The 12761-nt window shown below is 46.1% G+C and overlaps 1 protein-coding gene across 4 annotated transcripts in view; it reads left to right on the forward strand.

Annotated features, from left to right (window-relative positions):
* Window positions 1-12761, forward strand: part of LOC123763638 (anoctamin-7) — an 86897-nt gene that overhangs the window by 34819 nt on the left and 39317 nt on the right. Inside the window, exon 1 of one of the 4 annotated variants that reach the window (XM_069304352.1) lies at window positions 7612-7747. The exons of the other annotated variants lie outside the window; for them this stretch is intronic. The gene's annotated coding sequence lies outside the window, so the exon portion shown is untranslated. Of the gene's footprint in view, window positions 1-7611; window positions 7748-12761 lie in introns of those variants that run through there. 4 annotated transcript variants of the gene reach the window in all.

The raw sequence follows: 12761 nt of genomic DNA on the forward strand, positions 1-12761 counted from the left end.
TCACTCCAGTACGTTGTTATTTTACTGTGTAGATTTGGTACTTGGCCCTCCAGTATCTTCCAGGTGTATATTATTTGATATCTCTCTCGTCTTCTTTCTAGTGAGTACATTTGGAGGGCTTTGAGACGATCCCAATAATTTAGGTGCTTTATTGCGTCTATGCGTGCCGTATATGCATACGTGTGTCTTTGTCCACACCGCTCCATACGCTGACAAAGAGAAAAGACAGACATGAAAATGAAGACGTGTTTCATGTAGACATGACGGGGAAGGTGGGCACGACAAAGGGGGGTGTGGGGGGGGGTAAATGAGAGATGATGGTATTCAGATGTGGGGCGGCGGGCGTGCCTAAAGATGAGGAACAATGGGGGATGGTGCGGGGCTCCTCCCTTCTCTCATACACGCTGCATTGTGTATATTTTGATTATCGATTCATTCTCTCTTTCCCTCTCTCATTCTCTGTCTGTCTCTCTCTCTGTCTGTCTCTCCCTCTGTCTGTCTCTCCCTCTGTCTGTCTCTGTCTGTCTGTCTGTCTGTCTGTCTGTCTCTCTCTGTCTGTCTGTCTGTCTGTCTCTCTCTCTCATATATATATTGCCTGTATCTCATTTTCTAATTGCCTCTCTCTCCTATACTTTGTAATTCGATAATGTACCCCTAACACATTCTAATAAAGAATAGTAGTTTACCCTACAGGTAAACTTGACATGCTTCTACTAAAGAATAGAACAACCAAATGACAGCATCCTATTAATTATATTTTAATTCAACTCCCCCACTCGATCTATTAACTCAAAATTGATCTACATAAGCGTGCCTTGATAGGCAAACATGTCACACATTTGTATAATGTATTGCAGAAATAATAATTATTCTACATGCAGGCGATGAGTCACAATAACGTGGCTAAAGTAAGTTGACCAGACCACACACTAGAAGGTGAAGGGACGACGACGTTTTGGTCCGTCCTGGACCATTCTCAAGTCGATTTTGACAATCAACGTCGTCGTCCCTTCACCTTCTAGTGTGTTTGGTCTGGTCAACTATTCTACATAATATTGGGCGGCATTTAAATAAGGCAATAGCGATTGGCTAATTAGCATACGTGTAGTTATTCTTGTGGACACATAATGCACAGCTGGGTGTTAAATTTCTGTTAATGTTCTATGCTGTAAGAAATTTATTTTTTTCAGATTCTTGCTGGCTCGTTACGTCTGGACAGAAGTATGCCAATTTGACTCTGGGTATTTTAATAGTTGTGACTGAGGCCAATTACCTGGTCCATAAAAGCATCTCATACCCATAATACACAAGAGGTATGCACCTTGGGTATTCTCTAGGAATGATCTATAGGAATGAAATGAATTTTGCCCTGGTTCAATACACGAACCAGCAAAATTCTAGCGAGAAAGTGTGCATTCTTAAAGGAAACGGAGGGAGGTGTTGACGGGTCCTTGGGCGGGCTGTCCTCAGGTGAGAGGGATCACACACGTGGTGCTGGGAGGGTGAACACTCACGCTAGTGTTATACCATGTTCACAGGAGCAGTGTGCATGATACGTGGGGAGAAACATGTTGATGGGTATGCTTATTCTCGTCTTGCCCTCCATCTTATTCTTGAGGTCAGTTCATCACCGTCTTCACCTTATTGCCGTCCCCACACACACACACACACACACACACACACACACACACACACACACACACACACTCACTCACTCACTCACTCACTCACTCACTCACTCTCTACCTCTTTTCTGCTACAACTTGAGAATAAGGAGCTGACTGACCAGAACCCTCGTTTGGCTAGGTCTTTCCTAACATTTTTAATTCTCCTGTTGCGATTACCAGTTTTGTACCGGCATCAAACACTAACATGCACGATCCTACTTCCTCAGTTCAATCATGTGTAGCAGGAGGCGTACGGGTCATAGCGGTGACCCCTATGCCACTCTGCTTCATCTTATCCCCCTTCCTATCACTCGTCAGTAACTACAACTCTCTGCCTCTTGTTGGGTAATTCTTCTATCCAGTTAATCCCAGGGTTACACATCAAGTTCGTATAGAAACCTCCTCCTTAGCCTCCTGTACAGAAGAGTTTGGAAGACTTTCTGTAAGTTACGGATGTTAGCCCATGCTTGCCGGCATGATTGTGAATCCTTGTTGATGCATTGTTGCACAATATGTCAGTTCTTGGTGTTATACCAGCCTCTTGCTGATTAATTGATCTTGCACATACATGTCAACAGTAGTCCTGCAGCTTAAACTTCCTCTTTCCTCGTGTGTATACAAGGATATTACCCATAAATGTTAGAAGCTCTTGTAACCACATGTATTTCAGTCGAAACCAAGGAGTTCCTCTGGTTTGCACCAAGTTAGGTTAGAATAGCTTGGGTTCCTATTCCTTGTGACTCGCTTCCTACAGTAACTGAGCAAGGAAACGTGCCCTAACTTGCATACCCTTCAAGGAGGATACTGCCCTTTTCCAGCCTATCAGAAGGGAAGGACCGATGGGAAATGTTGCCCCGCGGAGAGCGTCTTAAAGGTGCCCCTCCGTCCACTGCTAAAGGTTATCTCCTCTCTGTCGGCTCGTGATGACTTCATCATTTTTGGTCATCCGAGAAAATGGTCCTCCAGAATATTTCGCGAAAGTCTTGGGCGAGCGAGAGGGAAAACTTGCACTTAGTTGTCAGGACCATATTGGAGAGAGTTTGGCTTAAGGCGCAGTGAGAGCTTTTCATATCTGGCTGGAGACGGCCCACTGAGCTGGGAAATTGGCTGGATGTGTCTCTCTGGCTTTCGCCATGGTACGCATGTGCGTACTCACTCACTCACTCACTCACTCACTCCCCCAAGCTCCCCAATTACCGGTCAGTGAACAGGGGGGTCGAACAGTTTAAGATCACTTTTCTCAGGTCATGGTTTGAAACCAAATCGCTCACGAAGCACAAAGCGAGGGTGCTGTAACAGGAATTGTAAAAAAAAAAAATGCTCAATGGCCTGGGTGGATGTTGACAATGGCGAGGGTAAAAAATTGAGTTGTTAGTGGAGCTCAGTGTAGCGGTCACGATGGTCTCACAACTTAGCAGCCTCTGGGAATTCATACTCACGAGTCTGTGGGTGCTGGGAGTGAGTGTCTGTGGGTGCTGGGAGTGTGGGTCTGTGGGTGCTGGGATTGTGGGTCTGTGGGTGCTGGGATTGTGGGTCTGTGGGTGCTGGGAGTGTGGGTCTGTGGGTGCTGGGAGTGTGGGTCTGTGGGGTGCTGGGAGTGTGGGTCTGTGGGTGCTGGGAGTGTGGGTCTGTGGGGTGCTGGGAGTGTGGGTCTGTGGGTGCTGGGAGTATGGGTCTGTGGGAGCTGGGAGTGTGGGTACTGTGGGTGCTGGGAGTGTGGGTACTGTGGGTGCTGGGAGTGTGGGGGGCTTTTAAACTGCAGTCTGGGGACTAGAAGTTTGTCTTTCTGCTCTGAGGGGGTTTTGGGACATACGTATCATATATTCAGACGTGTCATGCATGCATGCAAACACACGTGCATGTAGGAGGCCCTCGAGTCGTGTGTGTGTGAGTTAGAAACATATGTAGTGGACATAATAGAGGAAAAATAGACTGGTTAGAAAGTCCAAGAGTATAGTAGCCAGGATTCTACAAGCACAAGGAATCAATACAAGCTCCGTGAGTGTGAGGGAGCTGCCAACATTGCTTATAGCGGCTTTATCAGTAGCGGAAATGGCCTAAATGTTTGACAGTAAGACCGTCACTGTTAAACATTTAAACAGCTGAAAAGAACACATTTATTCTAACTGTATTATTGGTAAACATTTTATCTGGACGTTGTCTCGTGGACACTTCATGGTCTCCTGTCTGTTGGAACACTCGGTATTTTTTTGACGGAGGCTTCACTGAGAGAAAATGTTTTTGGTAACTTTTTTAAGTATATTGTTCCTTTCCAAGTGTTGTGATGGTCTAGGCCTCCTTCACGCACTGGGGAGTGTGTGTTGTGATGGTCTAGGCCTCCTTCACGCACTGGGGAGTGTGTGTTGTGATGGTCTAGGCCTCCTTCACGCACTGGGGAGTGTGTACTCACCAATTTGTACTCGCCTAATTGTGCTTGCGGGTGGGGTTGAGCTCTGGCTCTTTGGTCCCGCCTCTCAACTGTCAATAAACTGATGTAGTACAGATTCCCACACACAAGATATGTGTCTTGGGTGTGGTAACTTCCCACCAGCTGTTGGGTGTAGGTTACACAGGTGCCAGCTGTCTCCCTCCACCAGCTGTTGGGTGTAGGTTACACAGGTGCCAGCTGTCTCCCTCCACCAGCTGTTGGGTGTAGGTTACACAGGTGCCAGCTGTCTCCCTCCACCAGCTGTTGGGTGTAGGTTACACAGGTGCCAGCTGTCTCCCTCCACCAGCTGTTGGGTGTAGGGTACACAGGTGCCAGCTGTCTCCCTCCACCAGCTGCTGGGTGTAGGGTACACAGGTTCCAACTGTCTCCCTCCACCAGCTGCTGGGTGTAGGGTACACAGGTGCCAACTGTCTCCCTCCACCAGCTGCTGGGTGTAGGGTACACAGGTGCCAGCTGTCTCCCTCCACCAGCTGTTTACAGCAGGAAATTTGATATCCACACGCAAGAAAGTTTAAATTAGACAATTGTAAATAAAAGCCGAACTAATATAATTATTACATTCAAATATTTTCATATAAATTTAACAGTTTCATCTGATAATTATGTATATTCCATATATTTATCAAAGCTTCTGGCTGCCATTTAGTGTTCAAGATGAACGTAACTCAACGTAACACACACACAGAGATCACAATAACGTGATGCATCAAATGAACAAGTGATCATGAACAATGATTAAGGCAGTGTCTGGGATGCTCCCGGACGCAGGTTCGAATCCTCGTCACGGCCCTTGTGGATTTGTTCTCGTGTCTCGGCATAAGATTCGAGTTAATGAGTCGTGTTAAGGGAAATTAAGGGACAGCCTCTCGCTGTAATAAAAGATACAGTGCCTCCGAGTAAGTGGCTGTATTAACCCATAAACTTAATTTTATGTTTGGATGTAAAGTTGAATGCTGCGACGGACGGACAAGATGGCGTTGGGGTGGGGGGGGGGGGATTACACTAGAGGCTATGTAATGAGGTCGGAAGTCACTGTTGGCTAGTCTTCAGCCGAGATGGATAGTTCTCTGGGGGATGCACGTGGGGACGGAGATTAGGATAGGCCTCTCTAGGCTCTCCCAAGCTTCCGCTACACACACACACACACACACACACACACACACACACACACACACACACACACACACAACAGCCTAGCAGGAACGGAACAGCCTACCTGTAACGATTCGAGAAAGAGACCTGGGAGTGGATGTGACACCTAATCTAACTCCTGAGGCACATATAAATAGGATAACGACAGCAGCGTACTCTACACTGGCGAAAATTAGAACTTCATTCAGAAACCTAAATGAGGAAGCTTTTAGGGCGCTTTACACTGCCTACGTGAGACCCGTCTTAGAGTATGCCGCGCCATCATGGAGCCCCCACCTGAAGAAACACATTAAGAAACTGGAGAAGGTTCAGAGGTTTGCGACGAGGCTTGTCCCAGAGCTACGAGGGATGGGATATGAAGAGCGGCTGAAGGAACTGAACCTTACGACACTAGAGAAAAGAAGGGAGAGAGGAGATATGATAGGGACATATAAAATACTCAGGGGAATTGACAAAGTGGAAATAGATGAAATGTTCACACGTAATAATAACAGAACGAGGGGACATGGGTGGAAACTGGAAACTCAGATGAGTCACAGAGATGTTAGGAAGTTTTCTTTTAGCGTGAGAGTAGTAGAAAAATGGAATGCACTTGGGGAACAGGTTGTGGAAGCAAATACTATTCATACTTTTAAAACTAGGTATGATAGGGAAATGGGACAGGAGTCATTGCTGTAAACAACCGATAGCTAGAAAGGCGGGATCCAAGAGTCAATGCTCGATCCTGCAAGCACATATAGGTGAGTACATATAGGTGAGTACACACACACACACACACACTCTCACTCACTCTCTCACTCACACTCACCCCCCCCCCCCCCGGTTGGGTATGAGCTTCGGCTCTTTGGTCCCCCGCCAATCAGCAGGTGTACAGGTTCCTGAGCCTACTGGGCTCTATCATATCTACACTTATAACTGTGTATGGAGTCAGCCTCCACCACATCACTTCCTAATGCATTCTATTTATTAACTGCTCTGACACTAAAAAAAAAACTTCTTTCTAATGTCTTTATGGCTCATTTGGGCACTCAATTTCCCCCTGTGTCCCGTAGTGCGTGTGCCCCTTGTGGTAAATAAACTGTTTACCCTAACAATTCTTTTGATAGGGTAGACCTTTCCTTTGTGTGTTTGTGTTTTTGTTTGTTTGTGTTAACAATTGTTTAGTGTTAACAACGTTGACTGGAGGCCCCTTAATGTCCTCCCATCAAAAGAGTTGATTATGTATTACTGATATTCTAGAGAGTACAGAACAATACAGCCTAATCAACAATCCTATGTTGTACTTGTTTGGCCTAGGAACTATAAGGGAGAAAGCACCAAGCCATTACGACTATATAGCACTGAGAAAGGATCAGGATAAGGATTTGGTATGGGACGAGGAGGAAAGGAATGGTGCCCCAACCACTTGGACGGTCGGGGATTGAACGCAGACCTGCATGAAGCGAGACCGTCGCTCTACCATCCACCCCAAGTCGTTGGGATGTTTGGCCTAGGAGAGGATATATTATAGCCTTTCGTGGGACGTATAAAACGAAATTGGGATGGCGGGTGACCCACCATCCAGTTTTCCTACAGATACTCCCATATGGTTACTTTACACAGTAGAATTAGTTAAGGATGTGTTGTTGCTGGCATCTCCAGCTGTGACACATCGTGGACCGTGTATGTTCAGATGGTCCAGTCTAATGACCCCTCGCTGGTACTTGGTGGTGATCTGTGGTTTACCATCTACCTCTTGAGTGTGAGGGGAGGGGGGGGGGTCCCAGAGTAGGGGGCACTTGAGGGTCAAGTGTGTCTGATGAACGTTAGGGCAAGTGTTGGTTGTGAGGTCACAGTAAGTGGGTAAGGGACGTTGAGCAAGGGGTCACAGTTAGGGGTATAGGGCAGCATGCGCATCAGCAGGTCAGTATTATACTATAAGCAATAAACGTGAGCTGGAGGACCATCAGAGGGCCTTCGGTGATTGGCTGACGTACTAGGTACAGTACCGGGCCAAACTGAAGAGCCGCATTACCCTCTTTTTGACGTAAAGTGTTGGAGGAGTGACGCGTTTCAGGCCTCGGCGAAGCCACTCTTGTCTTAGTGGCTTTATTATTAAGGCTTTCACACACTCGAGAGGCTGCAGGATACTTTCCACAACACTTGAAGGAGCATAAAGGCTAAGCTCGTCCTTCAAGTGATAATATAGGGTGTTGTGTTGGATGTCATACGGGCGGAGGAGCCCCAGCAGCGCCTCGGGGTCTGAGAGGGTCTTGCTTGGGGCCACTTTGCTCTCACCTTTAACAGAGGACACCCTGAGCGCTCGAAGCCTCGGACAGCGGGGGAGTTTCGCTGACTGGTTGGCTGGTTAGTTGGTTAGTTGGCTGGCTGGTTGGTTAGTTAGTTGGCTGACTGGCTGGCTGGGGTGGCGGCGGCTATTGTTGTAGCTGCTGTTGCTACTGCGGATGTCGTTATTGGTCGTGCTGGTCGTGTTTTTAAGGTTGGTGATAAGAGAGGCAGGGATGGTCGGGCGGTGTGTGTGTACTGGCAGACTTGTCAGGAAGGCGGACACTCGCCCTCACAGAGGACTGGTGACTGGGTGATACTAGTGACTGGGTGATACTAGTGACTGGGTGATACTGGTGACTGGGTGATACTGGTGACTGGGTGATACTGGTGACTGGGTGATACTGGTGACTGGGTGATACTGGTGACTGGGTGATACTAGTGACTGGGTGATACTAGTGACTGGGTGATACTAGTGACTGGGTGATACTAGTGACTGGGTGATACTAGTGACTGGGTGATACTAGTGACTGGGTGATACTAGTGACAGGGTGATACTGGTGACTGGGTGATACTGGTGACTGGGTGATACTAGTGACTGGGTGATACTAGTGACTGGGTGATACTAGTGACTGGGTGATACTAGTGACTGGGTGATACTAAAAATGTTGACCAAAACGGTGATGACAGTCAATTGTGACACTCGACTTGAGAATAATAATAATAATAATTTTTATTTAGGTAAGGTACATACATAAAGAGATTTTACAAAGTTTGTTGGCTTTATAGATAGAGCTAGTACATACAATGCCTAAAGCCACTATTACGCAAAGCGTTTCGGGCAGGTTCGGAATGGTTCAGGACGGACCGAAACGTCGTCGTCTCTTCAATTTCTAGTGTGTGGTCTGGTCAACATACAAAAGTACATTGTAAGTGCTGTAAAACGGAATGAAAAGGAAAATAGCGTGATTTAGTAAGTCTCAATATGTAAGAAGCCTATCAATGGAAGTCCCTTCAAGAACTATACACCTCTTACGTCAATGTTTACACCTGTTTAACATAATTCATCAAACCTCGAAGGAGCAATTGCCAGGGGCCAGATTCACGAAGCAGTTACGCAAACACTTACGAACCTGTGCATCTTTTCTCAATCTTTGGCGGCTTTGTTTCCAATTATCAAACGGTTAATGAGCTCCGAAGCACCAGGAGGCTGTTTATAACAATAATAACATTTGATTGTCAAGTTTTCATGCTCATAAACTGTTTAATAAATGTAACCAAAGCCGTCAAAGATTCAGGAAAGATGTACACGTTCGTAAGTACTTGCGTAATTGCTTCGTGAATCTGGCCCCAAGCTCTTAATGTTGTTACTTTGCACTAAGGAACCCACAACCATCTGGTTGATCTGTGCAAGAGCAATTTTGATGTCTGTAAAATAGTCTAATTTAAAGATGCATCGCTCAAAGTGCAGTAATGTAAAAAATGTTTTGTGTAGCCATTTTAAGCAGGAGTTGAATAATGAAATAAGTATACGTCAGACTGCGAGCAGCCGCGTCCAACAGCCTGGTTGATCAGTCCAGCAACCAGGAGGCCTGGTCGACGACCGGGCCGCGGGGACGTTAAGCCCCGGAAGAACTTCAATGTAGTAGAGTTTGTTGGTTTAAGAGGTTAGTGACATTTCAGTTCAGAAGTTATTTGGGAGTGTCCATTACTTACTATAGTGAAAATGATCATAAGGTTGTCAACGTGTCTTAGGCTGGTTGTGCGTGAACAGATGTGAGGTTGGGAGTACTGTAGAGGGGTTGTGCGTGAACAGATGTGAGGTTGGGAGTACTGTAGAGGGAAATAAATTATTATCGGACAGAAGATTGTATTTGAAATTGAAATTTATCAATTGTATTTGATTGTATTTGAAATTGAAAGTTTATTGGGGTAAAGTACACACAAAGGGATGAGGCAGCTCAAGCTATTCTCACCCCGTTCAGTACATCGTGTTAATACATACACACATCACAAACAATAAACATATTACCAAACATTGAGAGATAAACATCTACATTTCCTGGATTTGAAGAACCATGTTAGAATAGGAACATATAATACAATTGAGAGTTTCTGGCTCATCTTCTGAGCCAGAAACTCAGAAATTTGGAAACTAGAAATTTTAAATTTCCAAACTAGAAATTTGGAGTTTCTAATTACAGAAACTCAAAGATGATTTTTTCTCGCTTCGCTCATAGAGAAGTTAAATATAAAAAATATATGGAATCTGATTCATAATTTGTTACTTGAATTACCTAAATTACCCCTCTTAGGCCTATCAAGGTATCCCTAACCAACAGCTGATCTTTCAAAAAATGCGAACCACAATAGTCGACTAACTCTAAACAAAAAATATTTCGTCATATTTTAGGTCTCGGTAGTACAGTCGGCTTCGTTCTCGACTCAAAATCGAGAAGTGCGGGTTCGAATCCCGGACGAGACAGAAATGGCGGGGCGCATTTCCTATCACCTAATGCCTCTGTTCACCTAGCAATAAGTAGATACACAAGAGTTAATCAGCTTATTGTGGGGGTTGCATCCTGTGTCTGTATGGGGGGGGGGGGGCGGGGTTCCTGGATAATAAGCCTAACGTATATAAATACGCGTTGGCAACAAGCTTTGTCGAGTGTTGCTGTCGCGTGCTCGTCATAATATTAGACAAGAGGTGGTAGCAACAACCACTTTGGACTCGTTATCAAATATTCACATCTGATTCATCTTGAGGAACTCTTGACACGCAGCTGTCATCTGCTAGAGGTTAGGAGGCTGCTAGAGGTTAGGAGGCTGCTAGAGGTTAGGAGGCTGTAAGAGGTTTCTGCCCGAAACGCTGCGCGTACTAGTGGCTTTACAAGATTGTAAATACTATGTTATGTATCCTCACAATCCCAATGTACCTTCTTGTATATAAATAAATAAATAAATAAATAGGAGGGGAAACAGTGTGTCTTGTAAAGTATGGAGACCTATGAGTGATAAACTTTAAGATCGAAATAGGTAAAATCAGGATCTTTTACAAGCCGCTGGGTTCCTGTTCTCATCAAGGCCACTAGAGAGAGAGTGGCCCTCGGGTAAATTTAGGTATTAATGTGTTAGGACTCAACGATGTTGGGTACTCAGAACTGTGTGACTGAGTACCACACAATTCTGAGCTTAAAGAGCTGTATTTTCAGTGCCCCATACAGCTGTGAACAGCTTGTACAAAATGGTGGTTTCAATTTTTAATATATAACGCTAGATGGGATACCCGGGTCGACCTCCAATAGATTGCACCATTTAAGCGATAGAGGTATACCCTAGAAGACACATCTATCATATTTATAAGCAGCAGGAGGAGTCTCTCTGGAGAGAGAAATGATTCATGGGAGTCGCATGATGGGAACCGAACCCCTCTCTTAAAAGGGGCGGCAATGGGCCGACCCCGACTGACCTGTGACATTCCCCTTCTCCCGTCTCTCTCTCTCTGCTCTCCCTCTCTCCTATTTCTCTGCTCTCCCTCCCACATGTCTCTCTCTGCTCTTTTCACCATCTGGAGACGAGATCTCCATCAAGCAGCACGAAAGGCTAAAATTGGTCTGTCCATCAGCGCCAAAGGCCGTATTGTTGGTCTCGTGGGCAAATTGTTTTTCTGTCGATTCCACCACTTCCCTCATTCTCTCCTCCCCCCCCCCTCTCCCACCTCCCTCCCCCCCCCCCCTCGGTCACTTCCTGTAGCCATTCCTTCCCTCCACTACTCGGGCCCCCCCCCCCTCTTCACCTCACTGGAGACAGGGCCGGCCTCAATACCCAGAGTGGCAAGCGACTTAACAGTGGAATTTACTAGTGGTCGCCTCCCGTTCATCCTCTCGCTAAAGTGGAGACAGCACAGAAAACGGGTGGCGGGCGGGGCGCTGTGAGGGTGTTATCTGGCCGTGTTCAGGTGGGCTTTAAAATGTAAATTGGGATTTAGTTGGCGAGTCTGGCTTACGGCTGTGCCTGTGGAGGGGAGTGGGAAGAGGGGGAAGGGGTAGGGGAAGGAAATTACGAATATATATTTTTTTTCCTTCCGTAGACGAGGCCACACAATGCTGACTAACACACACACACACACACACATTTAGAAAGGGGGGTCCTGGTGGTACAGTCGGGTTCGTTCTCGATCCATAGTTTCGAATCCCGGGCGGGGACAGAAATGGTTGGGCGTGCAGCCCGTCCTCATAAACAAAGGCCAAACGTCCACTCCATGCACCCGCCAAACCCGCTGTTTATGAATGGAAAACTGCTTGTACACACACGACTCCCAACTGCTGACGTCCGCACCTGCAAGAGTGCTCTGGTGCAGGAGTCAGCACTCGGCCACAGCTGCAAGAGTGCTCTGGTGCAGGAGTCAGCACTCGGCCACAGCTGATTTAGAGTGCTCTGGTGCAGGAGTCAGCACTCGGCCACAGCTGATTTAGAGTGCTCTGGTGCAGGAGTCAGCACTCGGCCACAGCTGATTTAGAGTGCTCTGGTGCAGGAGTCAGCACTCGGCCACAGCTGATTTAGAGTGCTTTTACAAATCTCAAATTTTAACATTGTATAAAAAGTGTTGTATTAGATACTTCAGTTTTGTGAAAGCTCCCAGATACGTCTATATCCCAAGACGTATTCTGGCTACTATGACATCGCAATGAGGAGTTCTTGTTCTATTAGTTTCGTATACAAATGTCTCCTTACGGAATTAATTAGCATGTTTAATTCTTTCAGGTCTGTGACTCTCTTAGGTCGGTGAGATTTCCATCGGAAATTTAAGTATTCTTATTTTTTTAAATGTAATTAAATGCCTATATTAATTTTTACTATCGGTCTGCTACAGTCTGTCTTTGCAAGCATGTTAACAGTATCGTGCCTTGGGATAGCGAAAATGCAATGGCATTCAGAGGAATTTATCCTCGAATGCCACAGAGTAAATCCCAGAATGAAAGGATAGCCGGTTAGTGTGAGGAGGAGGAGCTATCTTTTGTTATCCTGTTTCTCACAAGCTTCCTCCCTCCCCCCGTCCTCCCCTCTCCCCCCCCCCTCACACCATCACTTAGGAGACAGGGAAGATGGGAAGGTGTGAGAAAGTGGTGAGAGTGGGGAATGCAGTTTTTATCTTGTATTTATAGATATGAGAGAGAATGGGATAGGAGGTTGGAGGACACCTCCGCTATGGCCTTCTCTAATACCAT

The sequence above is a fragment of the Procambarus clarkii genome, chromosome 52 (assembly GCF_040958095.1).
Source record: "Procambarus clarkii isolate CNS0578487 chromosome 52, FALCON_Pclarkii_2.0, whole genome shotgun sequence".
In the NCBI taxonomy this organism is placed as follows: domain Eukaryota; kingdom Metazoa; phylum Arthropoda; class Malacostraca; order Decapoda; family Cambaridae; genus Procambarus; species Procambarus clarkii.